Consider the following 18,775-nt stretch of genomic DNA (forward strand, 5'->3'; position numbering starts at 1 on the left):
CTTGTAAGGAAAAGCAAAAGTTTATTTTTTTTTATAAAGTCAGCACAAACTTTCCATCCAACACGAGATATTTTCCGGAAATAAAAACGAGTCCCCCGAGGCTGTATGAAGATGTACAAAAAAAATAAGCACATATAACAGACAACATGCGAGAGAGACTATCCACATGAGAGCTTTTTAAGTAAGCATAAAGCAGAACATAAAAGCAACAACAAAAAAAAAGCTTATGCTCTTACTCTCATGACACTCGTCACCAATACGCACATAGTAAAATGAACTTTTTTTTACTCTCAGAAAATTGTGTATGCACTTTTTTGCGCGCACATGGATGCTGATGCTGTTTTTTTTTATGTTTCGTTATTTACTCTCAGATGAGAAAAGAAAAAAAAATTACTATCAAAATTTTACGATGCGATGTGTTTGATATTTGATAGTATAGAAGCACATGCGCATATAAAAGTGCCGTATTATCTTATCTCATGCATTCATACGTACGGCATACATAGTCCACATATAAAAAATGATGAAAATATTTTTCTCAAACATAAATTGAAATGTATAGAGCACTTTGCTATGTATCCATGCATGAGAATATAGTAGAAAGATTAATGTCTAGAGGAAAAAAAAGTTTACTTGTTTAATATAAATATCAAATAAGTGCGGTCTGTAGATAAAAATGACAAAAACAATGTATCGAGTTCGAAGTATGTTGGAATCACTTCTTTAACTTATAAATGAAGGAACTTAGAGAAGTCTCTAATGGGAAATTACTTGACAATCTTTATTGTCTGAAGACCAACAACAAACTATTAAGGGGACTAACAACCATAAAAAGGGGAGTAAAATTGCATACACAGTTTGAATATAAAATAACCGTTAACATATTCTCAGCAATAAAAGAATGGAAGGGACATAAAGAATAATTATCATGCAATCCAATCGAAAGTTAATTGAATCGCTTGATCGGAGACCAAATGTTATTTGAACTATACACATTGGACATGTTTAGCAAACATACACGAAAGCTTGATGTTGATTCTTTTTTTTCCCCAGCACCTGCTAAAGTACGATAACTTCACGGATAAAATATGTGCATTTATTTAACACTAATAAATACATAAATTTGAGATAAAGTATCTCGATTTCATGAAAAAAAAATGTCAAGATAGATGGATGAATTGCTAGGCGTAGGCATACCTTCATGCATAAATTTATATCCTCTTTCCTTACCGATGATAGGAAGTAGCGTCGACGAAAACAACAAAAAAAAATATTTTTGTTTTATCAGTTTGATTTAAGATTCTAGGCAGAATAATTTTCCCATCATATACTTCACATCCAACGACAATATACGACCTCACTTGTTTGCTTACGTTTTTTAACGGAGGCAAAGCCGTAAAATTTTATTTCACAGTAAAAAAAGGAAGAAAATTTTTCACATTCGTGGCAATATTATGGCAAAATATGTACAATGAAGGGGAAAGAGATCGCAGCTGCTTGAAATTGAGCAAAGTGATCTCGTAATTATTATTATGCAATATGGTATCAGTGACATTCAATGTAGAGACATCATTGTCAAGAGGAATGGCAGAGAAATGGTGTAGAATTCTTAAAAAGTCTAAAGAAAACCGTCTCAACTTCCACACAGAATTTTGGGGTTACTGTTTGTTTTTTTCGGAAAGAAAGGCTAAAAGGCATCTGAACTTATTGATTTTCAGTATAAAGCAATAAAGTTGATTTTGGTACCAGTCATATTGGATTCTTAAAAAATATATAATTGAATGCCTTCTAAGAAATTGTTTCAAATGATAACAGCTTTAAGCCCCGAGCGACATAAATGAAGAAAGCTCCGTCATGGAACTTTTAAGACTTCGCTAAACCTTTTTTGACACTAAATGGAAGTCGTCTGAATTTGATATCCACATACTATAGTTCGTCGTACAGATCAATTGAAATCCATGACTTCATTAAGTCGTCTTCTAAATGACTATCGTTGTCGTCTGCCAATATTTAAGTTCGTGGATTCTCAAAGTAGTGAATGCAGAATGCATGTCTAGAACTCTCTCTTAGACGTCTACCAATCCCACCTTCTGTGATCTATCGCTGGTCTTCCGTCAAGCCACATAGTGGAACTTACTTCACTGGCATCTCAAAGGTGGTGAAGATGCGGAATAGATGCCGTCTAGCCAATTACCAATAGTCAAATGCATGCTACCATCCATATCAACAACACCTTCGCGTGATGAGAGGTTGGTAATCCAATCCACAAGGTTTAACGGAGACGAACGGGCTATGGTATTATGGTCTGCAATGCCCTAGACGATGACGATCACAGTCGTCTGCCAATTACCGGTACCAAATGCCATGTTATCACTATCAACAGCTGCTCTCTATGAGTCCATGGTCCCATATGGCTGCCATATTTTGATGGCTTCTATGTAGTGTTAATTAAAGAGATTTAGCGAATCCTTTAAAATTCCGTGACAGTTCCTGTGTGTCACTCGGGAGCTACATTAACACTTGAAAACACTCAATCTTAGCTTTCATGAGAATTAAAAATTCTCAAATCTAACAAAAAAATTTCATTCATTTGATCTGACAATTCCAAGTAAATACTCATACTCAATTGACACAGATATCTTGGAATTTTTGCTTAAAGTGGAAGTTCATAACAGTCATGACTCTTCTCTTTTCTTTTCCGAATTATTTTTTTGTGCTTGTGTTTCAACTGTTGAGTTCTTTTTCATTAAGTAGAAAGGTTTTTACCGGAATTCCTGATGACTTCTTAATCTTTTCATGAAAATGGAGAGGAAGAAGAAAAGTGAGAAGACAAAAAAACATGAATAAGATTTCTTTCATGTTTCATCCTATATATAAAGCAATGTTAATGAAGACAAATGATACTTTTTTTTGAAAAGTGTATGATTACTTACTTGTTTGTCAACAAGAGACGAAAGTGAGTGAGAGAGAATGAAAAAAATATAAAAAAAAGCTTTTTCACTTTTTTACTGCATGACTAAGTAGCTCTATCAGAAATTCAAGTCATCACGTAGCTTTAAATGCTTTATAAATTTCCACTTAAATGCTTTTCTAAAGATGATTCGAAATTTTTGAATTTATCACGCATCAGAATTTTCTTGTTCCTTTTTAATACCCACCCCTACTACTCATTCTATCCTATTTATACAATGAAAAATAGAAAAAGAAGTGAGGCTTGCTGTTCAGCATAATGGACACTCAATTATATCATGGTCAAAAATAAATTAGATTATGCTAAAAGGCAGGCGAAGGGGGGCACATAAAAAATGTGAAAATTGTTCCTTTTTATAAAGTGATGATTAATTTCAGTTAGTCTGAACTTTGAATGTGTATCCAATATTTCGGATACAGATGGAGAGAATTGTTTAATTGTGTCAAATTCAAACAGATTTTTCCCATAAATTATTTCTTTTTCACCCATTATTTATTTATAGTATATTTAATGGCATTCTTGTAAGTATCGAGGAAAAACTATTTGCATGAAATTGTACATGATGATGGGGATGAGTAAAAAATTTAAAAAAGTTTCTATGGCAATAAGGAGGAATAAGAAGAAGAACGCTATTGACATTCTTTTCATAGATCGAATTCTTGCGCATAATAAATTATGGAAGAGATCCATTTCATTCAATAACACTCACTTCCATGTCTTTAATATTATAAATGACTTTAAGATGGAAAAAAATGAATCTAAGTCAGTGAATGTAACAAATATCAAGTGGAGCACCAATTTTGTCGTTTATAAATGTTGTCTGTCGAGATTCAGTTCTGAAAATTGTATTGATACAATTGAACTTCCACTTTAAAATTGGATTTTTTGGTAACTTGAGAATTATAGCAATCCAAGAAAATCGTAAACCTTTAAGTGACTTGTATTTGCCATAAATTTCATACGTATAACTTTAAAACTCGAAAGACACATTATTACGTTGAACTAAATTACTATTTTAACTTACAGGAACCAACTTCCAGTGATGATTTTGCTTGATTTTCATTTTCAAAGTATTCCTTTATTGTTCACGTTTCTTATCTATTCTTGAAGGTTCTTTCATTTGAAAACAGCTCGTAAACAACTTATTTAACTAACTTTTCTAAATTACTAGTTTATATTGTTTACAATAATTTCTAAGATGATTAAATTTTTCCAAGGTGACTAAATTTTTTTCAAACTTTAGCAATCCGTTAAAATCTAATTTATCACCATAAAATACAAAATGCTATAAAAATGTTTGACTTCATTTACTAACGACCTCAAAAAGCTGAAATTAATTTCTGTACTGCCTTAAACATTAACACTAATGTATTGTTTGTATAAGGAAGAAATCTTGAGATAATTATTTTACTACACTCTCTCAATGGAGCATGTATCTTATGTCTCACTAAACATATATCTTGCAACTTTTTTTTCCCTTCCTTCCACAGTCTTCTTTTTCGCATTTAAAGAAATTTATATTGCTGATTGAAGAAGCTTACCAAAAACCCAGAATATAAATCTTTTAAATGTGTTGTAGTTTACACATCTCATTTCAGATGGTTACCGCACATTTTTGGCATGCATTACGAAAGCAAATGTGTTTATTCGCTTATTCTGGCTGACTTCACTTGCACAAAAACGTCTTCACATGTATATAATATTATGAGCATTCATTTGAAGCACTTCTATTGCTATTCCATGTCTAGTGTAATAAAAATTAATTGTGCAACAGCGAAAAGCAGCATACATGGATGCTATGGAGTGGATACTGAGAATGTATTCGTAGTTCAAGGTTTTTTCCCTTCGGAATTCTGTTAAAGGAAATGAGATACTCAAGTTTTGTAAGAGATTTGAAGGGTACAAGAGTATCTGATTTATCAAAAAATCACCAGCTTTGAGATTTATTCTTCTGAGAAGTAATTTATATTTGACTTTTTAACCCTCTGGGAGTATTACTTTCTTGTCAATGCTGCTTAACATTTATAAGCGTATTAAAAGATGAAATTGGATGTTTTTTAGACTTTGAAATTTTAGAATCGTTTGATATTTTTTCTAATTTTACAAAATAGCGGATACAAAGAGCTCAAATTATGCCTTATTTATGGAACTGAATACCCTTTTAATAAGTTCCATTATAATTAACTCAAAAACCATTGAATTTAATTTTGATTGACATTTTTCATGAAGTTTCTTCCTCTTGCTTAAAAACTACAGCCCTTTCCTTTTCAACTCCAACAAAAGGATATTGGATAAAATCATTAAACTTCCTAACATTCTTCCACACAAGAAATTCCATCACCTCCTTTTTTGGAATGTGCAGAAATTTGACCCGAAAAATTCTCATGAGATTTTTTTCGTCAAATCGGATGTCGATCCTCACATTTTTTTGTCAATTCTAGTGGACATTATAGATTAAAAGAATTTTTATCATGTCTTTTTCTCAGCTATAGCTTACTGATGTTGAGTTTTGTAATTTCATCGATATAAATTGAGTTATTAATGACTTTAATCATAAAGCGGTAAGTTCAATTGATTCTTATGAATTTTTGGAATCAGATTTGCCATAACAGTCTCAACAATTATTGGTTTATCCAGAGTGACACAAATTAAGTTCTTTTGTTTAAAGGAATTGCTGCTTACTGTATAACGTTCATTTGAAATTTAAATTTCAATTGAATAATATCTAATTTGAATAGTTGAACACCCCTTTTTCATACAAAATTTCAATCTGTTTTTGAACTCCAAAGAATAAACATCATTGTGAATTTATAAATCCGTAAGGAAGTCGTTTTAATTAAACCACAGTTGAATTCGAAGCTGCAGAGCCTTATAAGCTCAACGGCGGATACTTCTTCATTTGTGTCGCTCGGATTAATTTCATAAAATTAATCATTTTTTATTATTTACAATAAAAATTTTGCATAATAAAATATTTGAGTATCAGACTAGCATGTTGTTTCATTTTCTAATTTATTATTGAAGCCTTCAAGACATTATGCTGAGTATAAAAAAATCTAATTCTCAATATCAACAAAATGGAATTGTTGGTTTTTGGTAGAAAAACCAAAAGACGCCTCGAGAAATAAATGAGCAAATAGCGTTAACGTAACTTACTTCTTTCCTTTCAAATTGTATATTTTTTTCTTATTTGTTCCTCAATATATTTTCTTCTTCTTTTTATTTCCATTTTTTGGAGACGACAAGAAATGAAACATGTTGGGGGGTAAATTGGTTAGATTAAGTTCAGATTATTCTCTCATTTGCCAAAACATTTACGGGGAGTTGTGTTTTGATTTGATGAGGGAAATTTAGCATATTTGCTGATTTGACTTTTGGCATCGCGTCTCAAAAACGGTGACGAGCATAATACCTCATCATTTGTATTTTAAATCCCTAAAGCTGAAAGCCTATCTTCATGAAATGAGAATGAACATTAAATGGAAATTTTTAGAGTAAAAGAAACTTCCGATTAGGCAGAAATAGAGAAGCTAGCGCAAAAGAACAAGAAATATCTTTTTTATTCAAATTCAAATTCATGTCTAAGAATGAACATTTTGCATTAAGTATATCCTTATTAGGAAGCTATAGACAATTGACTAGAGAGAAAAAACTAATCAATTTATAAACGTTGAGCTTTAATCCTCTGTATTTGGGATTATATACTGAAAAATGCATGTTTTAAAATAAATACAAGTACTACAACTAAAGTGGATGTAGCTATACATATAGAGCAGTGGTGGGCAACCTATGTGCCGCGGCACTCAAAGATTTTGAAAATCCTAAGAATCATATGCAGTGTGTGGTTTCAGTAAAAGCTTTTCATCAAAGTGTGCCATGAAAAATACAAGGTTGCCCACCACTGATCTATACATATAGAGGGATTCATGATTACTTCCTTTAAGAAACAAGGAAATCAAAATACAAGGGTGGAAATGGAAAAATTCAATCTTTTAAAATTGTAAGCTACTAGCTTTCTTATTCTTTATTTTCCTCCTTTTGATATTCACTTTTTTTCCATTTCTTTCAACATCCAAAATTGAATTTCAAATATTTGAGAAACGCGAGAATCTGTTTTTCGATTAGGATAATTTTTCTTTTCTTTCTGTGTATTTTCATCCTTATAAGTAAGTAATGGGAAAAGTCCTTGTATCAATTTAGAAGTTAACGCAATGTAAATATACATTATATTATTTTACTCATGATTTTAAGAGCATTTTATTTAAAGTAAAAACAAAAAACAGAAATTGATGATATTAAATGTTGTGAATCAAATTTCCATGATAATATTTTTATACCTTAAACGATTTTTGTAATTATCGTTTGGATGGGAAATTTGAAAAATTCTTTTCTTCTTGCCAAGCAATAACAATAAAAATTACTTTTATAATTTTCTACAATTGTTACTAAGTATGTCTGGAAATTTCAACTTGACATCTAAGTTACTGTGTTGACATTCCGTGTTGAAGAGGCTGCAATTAGTCGACTGTCTGCCTAGTTATGAACTTGACATTTGTGGAACTTGCCATAACATATCAAGTTTAAAACTAGATATTATACGGTCTAGTAATCGCAGCCATTTTCACAATGAATGCCAGATCAGTAGTCGAAAGTACAGTGTGATTGAAACTAAACGGAATTTGCTTAAAAATGGGAGCCACTTGAGTTGAGTCACTTAGTAATCACAGTGTGGACAGCATTTCAATTTGCAGCAATTAAATACTTTGTTGGGAATTAGAAACTGGCAGAAGTGGTCTAAACACAGATCTAGCTTTCGATATGAAGATTTTTATAGATAATCTAAACTGCATCTAAGCTAAATTAGAAGCCGTCGTCTTATGACTACTGCTCAAAGATATTTTCACTTCGTATTTTCCATTGTTTAGAAACGTAAATGTTTACATCAGCTTTTAGTACTGTTTTATAACTTTAAAAATTTCAAATTTTCAATTTCCGTTACAAAGTTCAAAAACTCAAAATCTCGTCAATTCGACCGTTAAATGGATTTATTTCGCAATATTTTCTCGCATAATTTATTTAATAGAGATTAACAAGCATTATTATTAGAGAAAGTTTAAGCATCTAGGTTAGTAGGTTACCATTATCATTCAGAATCTTCTATCAAACCCCAAAAATTTCCATCTCACAATTAATTACCTGCCATGTTTGACAGCTAAATTCCCTAGTACAATGATAATAATTTTCTTCTTTATTATTGATAGATAATTAAGAATTCTATGAGTGCCACGAAGAATAAAAAAGTGTGAGTGCTTCATTCGATTCATAATTCAATCCCATCAACTTTCATTCCTTTCGTGCTTGACAAGGGAAAGGAGAATAAGAAGGCGGACTGTGAGTGTGAGACTTTTCATCATTTAGTTGAAGAAAAAGGATGATTGGAACTGAGATAAAAGAGCTATAAAAATCATTCATTCCATACCGTTCTGTTTGAAGGAATAAAAAAGAAGTTTATGAAATGTGGTAGAGTCTCATTCCATCCTATGTCATTTCTTATATATTAGTTATTGAATTCACTTACAGTATATTCACTCATATCTTATTTATACTTTAAAAGACATACGAGCGTAACAACAAAGTAACTTCCTTTGATTATTAACCATACCCACTCATTCTTGACTTGCCTTTATCAATCATAAGTGGCAATAATGGCAATGATGGCAATTCAACGAAATAGGAAAAGAAAAGTCCTTTTGTGCTCGATAAACGAAGCGAAATGAAGTTATTTGTTCAGTTTTTTATACCATTTGGATTTATATTTTTTTAGTGCGAAAAAAAGGGCGATTCATGATACACTTTTTTCTGATGAGTGGCTGACTGCTTGGTCAAATGACGAGATTTCGACAACATTAATTAATGATTTTCATTCCATAACCAGAAAAACATTTTTAAAGCGTTGCCTTTAATAAATTTAAACTTTTATTAACCGATAGAAAGTTTAAATTCCAAAAAGCGTTATAAAAATGATGAAATCCTTTGATGTATATAAATTTATTGAGAAACAATTGGGAATCGAATGAATCTTATTTTTAATGTTAGGGCAGTGACTTAGATTCTACTGGATCATGTTTTGTGGGTCAAGAAGTGAATTGAAACTACTTGATCTTGTTTTTAGGTTGAGGAAGTTATGTGGACCTTGCTGGATTTTTGTTTTAGTTTAGGTAAGTGACTTGGATCTTACTGGATCTTGTTTTTTAAATCAGAGAAGTGACTTAGTTCCTAATCGATCTTATAATATTGGCTGACAAAACGACTACTGTATCTTGTTTTAGATGTGGATATTTTACAAGATTTGAAAATAGATTCGGACAAAAATGCGCTCAAGTCGCTCGATAAGGTCGAGCATTTTCGAATTTTTTTATATGCTCACGCACTCTAATACATAAAAGTCTGATGTAAGTGCATTATTGTACTCTGACAGTGATGCATAAAATTTGAATTGCGAGAAATATGCACGAATAATTCACAGTTGGATATCCTTTTGAGAATTCTTTATTATGCAAAAAAAAGTAACATCCACTTTAAATTACAGCAATAACTGCTTATAATGATATTTAAAAATTATTAGGGTATGATAAAAGAAAAGTTTGGTTAACTGGAGTATAAATGAAGCCATTACAGAAGCAGCACAAAAAAACACCATTAGTGAACCCGAAAGTTGATGCCAAAAGTCTTCTTCAATCTCAGATTAATTCACGGTCCTCTGAGCATCTTCATTACAGTCCGCACTAATGCACATCTCAATAAAAATTTTAATAATCATCAAAGAAAGTTCCATAAAAGTCAACAGAATCAAATGAAATTTTTGACTGTTTCTATGGCCAATCATTCGTCACTCAATTCCATCGGAAAATCTCATTCATTTTGCCAAAAAATATTTGCTTTTCGAGAGTTTGTCAAATACAAAAAGTCAAGCTATACATCATAATGATCTTTTGTATTAGGGATGTAAGAATAAATAAAATTTCAAGGCAAGGCAGGAAAAAATTTTGAATGGAATTAAGAAACAAAAGATGTAAAAATATATTTTTCGAGCTATTCACATCAAATTACGACAGTCCGTGCTTCTATGATTACAAACTTAACTTTGTTATAATTTTTTTTTTGTTGTCTTCGTTCGCCTTTTGTCTTCTATTTAAAGAAGAGAGCAAACAAGCAAGGAGGGCAAAAAAATATAAAATATCGTAAAAAAATTTGCAACTTCTGGTTGGCTTTGGCCAGATACTAGCTTTTGGGAAAAACAAAAGTTGCTGAATATTTGAAAATTAACTCAAGAGACTTTATTGCTGTTGTTGTTGTTGGTGCTGCTTTTTATTTCACATTGAGAGTACATTGTATAATGTACATTCTTTCTTTTATATGATGGAAGAGGAAGAATATGATGATAATAAATAGCGAACAATGAAGATTTTAATGAAAGCCTAAGTTAACTGATTATTAATTAAACATGACAGAGATGAGAGATGAGATATACAAGAATTGATGAGACACAAGCTTCTAGGCACCAAGTCAGTGATAATTAGAACAATAGTGATGTAGGGAGTCTTTTGAAATGATGTTCATCAATCTATGTAGCACATTAGTATCAAATGACAGATTATTGCCTCAAGGGAGTCATACGATGATCATAAAAATATTACTTTTCATGAATTATGGATTGAATTTTCATGAAAAATGCTTAATGAGATTTGGAATACAAAACAAAAGAATATTAAGATGATTTTGGATTTAAAAAGTAACGGATGTTCAAAATTTAAAGTGAATTTTAAAACAAAGTTCAAAATTTGAACATCGTCAGTTTTTGGGCGAACCTTAAATTAAAATAAAGCATTTTCGGGAGAAAAAATCATTTTCAAGACGGAAACATCTAAAGGAAGAATAAAGGCTGAATCTTTGTGTAATTAGGGATAATTAAATAAAACAAAATTTTTGTTCCTGTTAATTAAATCATAGCACTCATCGAAAGAAATTTTTTTACAAATTAATTTTTCTTGGAAAGTAATCAGAAGATGATTTTGAAGTGAAATTAATTAAGAAGTCAATAAATTACAGCAGATAATCAAATCAAAGGTAACAATTCGTTTAGTATTAAGCATATGGTAATTAGTAAAAATATCCTATTTCTCAATATCTTTCAAATTCAAATGATTTTAAATAAAAATAATTTTTCTTTAAAGCTCTCATAATTCACACAACGTGGAAAAAGCATGCAGTGTCTCCAGTTCAACATAACTCTAGCATTTAACAGGATTTTACCAAATCCAACTACATATATTCTCCATGTGTCTTTTGTGGAATACCACAAAGTTCGAGATCTCAGCGACTGTATCATAAATTTTATACGGAATTTGCGAATGAGTTCTTTATGAGCATGTTTTAAATGATAAATAAGGTAAGGAATTTGTAGCTATGACACATTATAACCCACTAATGTATCCAAAGATTTCCTACCACATATTACGTGATAGTGTCTTGTGAGCCATTTGGGAATGGTAAAGAAATAATATTTAAAAGTTAAATTTTCTGGCGACTTTTCCTTAAATATTTTAATGCATGTTTATACACACATCTACATCCTCCTTTGTTTTTTTATATACTATATTTTTTTTTCATCATCTCCGAATTCCTTTTTCTGAAAGTTTCTCATCCATCCACCGTTCGTCGAGATGTGAAAAATGTAAATGAGAATGAGGAACAACAATGGAGACAAAAATAATGAACAACATTGTGTGCAAAGGGAGCATTTATACATACATAAAGAAATAATAATTTTTCTGCTATGTATTTTCATCATGAAATTTTTTTCATGGGAACCTTGGGCACTCTTTGTATACATAAACTTCATCTATGCTTCGAAGGCAAGTAAAAAAAAAGAAAGATTTTTAATGTCGGAACAGGTAACTTTTATTTATTCCATGTGCTGTTTACTTTCTTTCTTATGTGCCATTATGTTTTATAAAAAATAAAAAACAACAACTTCTACTATACATGATATACATATATATAGTGTAGTCTCACACCACAAATGTTAGTTCTACTCATACTACTCTTAACAGTAACCTCATCTGCTCTAGACTCGTTAATGAAAAACTTTTTTTTTTTTTCATATTCATCTATGCATAAACGAGGGAAAATGAGGTGGAGGAGATGTGAAAATGAATAATGCTAAAGAAAATAACAAGAAGGAAAGAAAGGAAGCAAAAGAGAATAAAGTATATTTCGATTTCATCTCAAGAGTGAAACACTAATTGAAAATTTACATTCACTTTCCAATACTGTTTTCCCAACAGTGCGTGCGTGAACATCGTTATACTGTATATATTCTACCTTTTTTTTTTCAATCAGACAATTATCATAAAATATTGATGTTGGTGCTGAATAACACTTCAGTCTAACACGTAGGCTGCGTGAAAGTCGAAATACTTTTGAAAATACTTTCAATCTTTCTTCATCCCAAGAACATCCTCCTCGTTTATTCTCGCATTTATATTTTCTTCGCTTCAAATGCGGTTTATCCTCACTGATTCTTATTATCATCATTTTCATGTAAAGGATTTTGTTCAATATTAAGCATTATAGCATTTGGAGATTATCATCTTTTATCTTCATCTAATTTATCTTATTCTGTATGTTTTTTTTTGTTGTTTTCCTACCTTAAGAAGCTCAACTTCTTTTCATTTCATACTTTGCTACCATTTATAAATTATGTTTACGTAACTTGGATGAAGGAAGAACAAAGTTGGACGAGGAAAAACATTATGAATTATATTTTTTTTTTTGTTCACTTCCTATCTCTCTTTACTTAAAATATTTATAACTTTATTTTTTTTTTGCTCTATGCTGAAGCTATATAGCTTGAGAAAAAAATAATAATCTCTTATTTAAATGCATTGCTACTCATATCTCGGAAAAAACAACAAAAAATAGACTTGATTACTTAAAATTCTCATTTCGCTTTTGCGGCCATATTATTATCTCAAGTTATATATCCATGTCTTTTGTACAAACAAAATCGAAAATATATAGTGACTATAACCACTTTAACCCATCTTATCATATTATAGTATAAATGTGAAGAGCATATTTATGTATGAAACCTTTTAGTGGGTTGAACCCAAAACTAATCACCTCCAATTTACTCTAATACTTTTTTTTTTTTGTAAAAGCAGATTTTTAGCATGCTTTTGTAAAGGATATGACTCGTGTCAATGCTTTGTCACTATTAATAGTTTGATGGATCTGTTCAGATAAGTTCGTTGGTATCAAATTTAATTAAAGGATAAAAGAAATTTGATACATTAAGTAAAATGACAATCAACAAATAAAATCTGTTTAGATCAGTACTTCTCGAACTATTCACCGAGACATGATAGTGCGTTGCCAAAATCTTCAATTATGTCGCAAAATCTTTGAGTTTATCGTATTCTGAATAGTAACTCGATATCGAGTCTTGGTCTCGGTCTTTCTATTACACATAAGGGATTCTCAAGTAGGTTGAAAAGATTCATCCCTAACAGGCAAAGAACATGCTTTTGTGGTTCTGGACAGAAAAATGGTGCAAACCACAGATTTCGTTTAAAAAATGGATCGAAATAAACTGTTACGGCATGGCAACAAAAAAGCAGCAGTTGAGTAGTGGTTAGAGCGTCGGACTACCAATCTAAACCGGGTTCTATCCCAGGGAAAGTCTAGTCGGATTCGGGTGCTTTTTCGCTGTTTCTAGTCACACCAACTCGGTTTTTGTATTCGCGACACACAGATTGTGGCTAGGTACATTGCATTGGTATACCCTGGGCCATGCAACTGTGAAAAACGTCCATTGGACACAAAACCACCACGTCATTTCACGCCTGAACGTTAATAAGACGACCTAGCGATACCATAGCAAACACCTTGTACAGTTCATGATTTATCAATGACTGTTCATAACCTTAATTTTATCAATTTCATTGGACACTGAAAGACACAAAGTTTGTGAATCACTGTTTGCTTTAGAGATTCAAGATAAAGTTACAACGAGACCTTCATAAAGCCTCAAAGCATTAAAAAGATATTTTTCATCCTGCAAAAAAAAAACACACACAAAAAGATTAAATGAACACAAATCAGAACTTAATGAATCTGACTAAAAATCTTGTATCTTAGCGACGAAAAAAATGTTTACATGACAATCACACGCTATCGTCATGTTATCATGGACACGGAATATCGTGAAACTGTGACGACAATTGTACAAAGGATTCAATGTAATTCCAATTCCGCAATATCTCATGAACTTTGTTTTGTTTTTAAAAACATCCAGCAAAAATGCGCTGCAAAGGAATTCCGCAACTAAGTCCTAGCTTTAGATATGTGCTCTATTTTCATATAAGGGCGATTCTTCTTTATTGGGAGAATTAACAAAAGTTTACATGTCCGAACGCCAAGAAGAATCATTTTGTGTGAATGGATATTGGAAGGAATAAAGATTCTTTATTTGACTTGTAAGGAAAGCTCCAGCTTTCTTTATTTGTATGGAACTATATTTTGTTTGCATTAAAATTCTACTCAAGGATAATTAAAAGTATTTTCTGACTGTTCAATTTACTACACTACCTTATTGTTTTGAACTTTTAGATATATATACTTTAAGCTTATGATAACTTTTAAAGGTTACCATGAAAGTAAATGAAATGGAAATAAGGTAATTATTATTATTATTGTAGTTCTCTTGGTTTCCAGGGCGTTAATTTGTCTAATTTGAATTTGGTATTATGCTGAAAAAATCTTACGCATTTCTATTATGAGAATTAACATTCTTTTGAGAGGGACGACCGAGCGACACAATGCTGTGAACTGTATTAGTCTTTACAAAAAAGACTCGAAATAAGGAGTCATTGATGAAGACGGTGCTGCAATTGGTATTGGTAATTAGCATCAAAAGGAAGTAAGGATTCAGCTGTCACAGTGTCGTCAAGGCTGTAATTTACGTGAGACGGAGTGGCTAGGTGGAGGAATGGTTTAGTACTTCGGAACATAATTATTATTATACCGAACCTGCCATCATAGGTTCGAGACATATGAAGTGAAAACGCGACTCGCTGCCTCCTCTTTTAAGGCTACAGGCAGTAGTGTCGTCAAAAATGTGGCTCGGATCCCACTATAAACTGTAGATTTAGCTTTGAGTGCTGTGGTTTGGCGAACTCAGTCTCATTAAACTGTCATTATCATTTTATGAATCCATAGCGGTGGCCTAACGTACACATTGTGCTGTTCGGGTCATGAACTTTGCGGAATGGAAAAAATAGCTCCTCGCTATTAGAGGAATTTTTCCTCCTCATAATTATCATGTTCATTAAAAAAATATATACTTTCATCCCAAATTTTTTTTTTTTCTCTCCATTTCTCTTCAGCCCATCGAGCCGTACAATGTTATCAAAGCTATTCCAACTTAGAAATATTTGCTCATTTTGTACTTTGCCTTGCCTTCTTTATCGTAACATTAAACGTCGTTCAAAGAACGTTATTAAATAAATATCCCACGCACAAATAACTCCAATTAAGAGTTTCCTTTTTTTACGATGAACAAAATGATGTCTTCTTTCTACTCTCCCTAAATGTTGTTAAAGATGCAAAAACACAACAACAACAAAGCTATTCTGATAAAAGATCAGGGAAGCATAAAAAAAATCTTTTTTTGTTCATCCAACAAACATGTTTCCTCGGATTTTATCACTTTGTAAGTAAATGCGAACGAAAAAAAAAAGTGATTTTATCTGAAGACATGCAATATTTGTCTAATTATAGGATATACATTCATTGGGTGGCCATAAAAATTTATCTGAGAAATTTTCAGGATCGCAGATTGTTTTCCAACTTGAAGCTTTTGAAACTTTCTTTGATTGCTTTGACCAACAATTGAATAGCAGCAATCTGGAACGATTCAAGTGAGCAATTTTTTTTTGTGCCTTCATTCTATCATTCAATGAAAGGAAAATAGGCAATTTCCGTTCCATCTTGTTGAAATGTATTTCTTAACAATAGATGCTTAGATAATAACTCAACGAGGCAATGCGAAGATGTTAGTTAGTGTATAGCATGTTCAATCTAATTCAGTCAAGACTGATTATAAGTAAGGATGTGATAGTAAGGAGGTGATTATCAAGACATATGTAAGAACTCTTAATTCTTTTGGATAGAGTACTGATTTAAAAAGTAATTTGATGTTTTAACGTTTATTTGAGATTTGAATAATATTTATTGTACATAGTTGCAGACCCCTTTTTGATACAAAAGTTCAGTCTGTTTTTGAACTCCAAAGAATAAACATCATTGTGAAGAAATAAGATCTGTAAAGAGTTCTTAATTACAATTAGACCAAACATTGTGACTGCCAGCATAGCTTACAAGACTCAAAATTGAGTCAATTGTCTGCCAAAAGCTCAAGCAAGGCCATTTGTGATGACTTTCAGTATTAAAAATTTAATAAATTGTCAAATCAGCATCCATATCCAATCAAATAAAATTCATGCTTCAAGCAATCGAATTTATGCAAAGATGTCACAAAATGAACTCGAAATCCAAATCAAATTCCATAAAATCAACGGCCCTAAATGAATTTTTAAAATACATTAGGGTAAAGAATATAATTTTTGTGGTAATATAATTTTTGTGGTATTGACATTTTTTTGGAAATTCTATTTTACACTGCTTTTCACTTCCAGAAAGGTAAAAAAATTATGAAAGAATGCTATTAAAATGATATATGTTTAGTTTTATGGAGCTTTTACCTTACTATAACTAAGTTTTATCGATCCAAAAATTTACCTTAAAAATTCAAGTTTTTACTACAATTTTCAATTAAATATTTTCTTAAGGAATTATCACTGATTCATTTAGGAAGTGGACTGATATGATAAAACAAACCATATATTTTCACAATAATTAGTATTAAACAGTTAAAGTTAATTAGTTTAACTAAAAAAACACATTTAAAATATGTAAACATTGAATATAATTTTTGTGGTAAAAAAATCTAATTTTTGTGGTATTTTTTCTAAGAAATTTTTTGGTTGATTTTTCCCTAAGGTTGATGCTCCCCTATCTCATTTAAAATTTAAAAATTAGTTAATTTTTTTTTCACTTTTTTTTAATTAATTTATCATTTTCCACATGCTTTGCAGACTTAAATTGAACTTAAATTAGTTGAATATAAGCCTGATAATAAATTTAGCCAATCTTCTTGAAGAATTAAGCTACAAATTCTCAATTTATTATTACCACAAAAATTATATTTTTTTACCACAAAAATTATATTTCATACCACAAAAATTAAATTCACTAATAAAATCAGTTTTTCACGAAAACTGTTATTTTAGGATAAATTTTGATTAGCTTATAGTAAATTTCCTTGTTTCCTGAATATTTTGCCGAAGAAATTGTCCTAAAAGAATTAACACGTGAAAAGTTATGAACTTTTAAAATCTTGAAGATTGAAATTACCACAAAAATTATATTCTTTACCCTACTATTAATTAATACGAGATCAAACGCATTTTATTTTTTTAATCATCTTAATTGCTATGACAGATATTTAATTATTAAAGCATTCAATGGAAAAGGAAAAAGAATTTTTTATTCCGAAACAGATGCTGTATTCTATTTTTTGGATGTAATGTGAATTTTTCGCATGAGATTTTCTTTTATATGCTGTATGAGAGAGACTGTAAAGGAATTCATATATGGTGTACACATAAGAATTTATCAAGCAATTTAAAACAGTAGATGTAGTAAAAAGTTAGTGGAACTATCCAAGCGGTAAGGAGTAAGTTTTAAATTTAGTAATTTTAAGTTTCAGGAAGAATCCAGATCATTTGTCAGAATTCATGGATTCCATAAATTCACAAGTTCTGTTACAGAGCTCGAAGTTGACTTGAATTTTATATGGATTCAAGTCAATTTCAAGCTCTGGATCTGTAGATTCCATGAATTATTTAATGATCCATTCCCGATAAGGGAAGATGGATCAACATTAAAAATAGCTTTGAGTACAGAAAAATAACCATGACAGCTAATTCTTGATACGTTAATCTCAATACTGGGAATAACTGCCAATTATTGATGCGTTTACAAACGAGTATCCCAGGGAGTATCCTTAAGAAGTGCTAATAGACTTGTATTCCTTTTTTAAAAAATCGTCCAGATTAATTTGCATTGAAATTTACAGAATTCGGTTCAAAATTCCTAAATTCCGTATTTACTACTCGTCCTGTCGGATCATCAGAATGAGAACATCTATACCCGTAAAGACAAGGATCATTCTCATGAGTATGTTCACAAAAAATGAGTATGGTCAATTTTATTGATTGAGCATACCCATGAGTACGTTTATATAGATGAGTATGTCCATTGTCTGTAAGGGATGTATTTTGAAATGGCCCCTAACTCAAATCTATATCGCTTTCCAAGAAATCAACATCAATATATCCGAGCGAAACCTATTCATCTAGAATCATACCCTAACAGGCAAAGATACCGTTGTTGGGTACCACAGTGGAATTTCTATACCATCAAAGCATGCTCTTTGCCTGTTTGGGATATATTCACCCAAGTCATACAAAACAAGAAAAATAATTAAGGTATATATAGAGTTGTTTATGCTTTTAGTCCTCCTATAGTTTCGTGATCAACATTCTCATCTTGAAAATTACTTTACTTGTTGTTTCTAACGGATTAATTTTATGAACAACATTTCACGTCTCAATCCTC

General features: G+C 31.1%; 1 protein-coding gene across 3 annotated transcripts in view; it reads right to left on the bottom strand.

The window, feature by feature from the left end:
- Dscam4 (Down syndrome cell adhesion molecule 4) overlaps window positions 1-18,775 on the bottom strand; it is a 30,966-nt gene that overhangs the window by 11,179 nt on the left and 1,012 nt on the right. The gene's annotated exons all lie outside the window — the stretch shown is intronic.

This window comes from Chironomus tepperi, unplaced genomic scaffold, assembly GCF_022539635.2.
Source record: "Chironomus tepperi strain 1889 unplaced genomic scaffold, CSIRO-AGI_Ctep_v1 contig_68, whole genome shotgun sequence".
NCBI classification, from domain to species: domain Eukaryota; kingdom Metazoa; phylum Arthropoda; class Insecta; order Diptera; family Chironomidae; genus Chironomus; species Chironomus tepperi.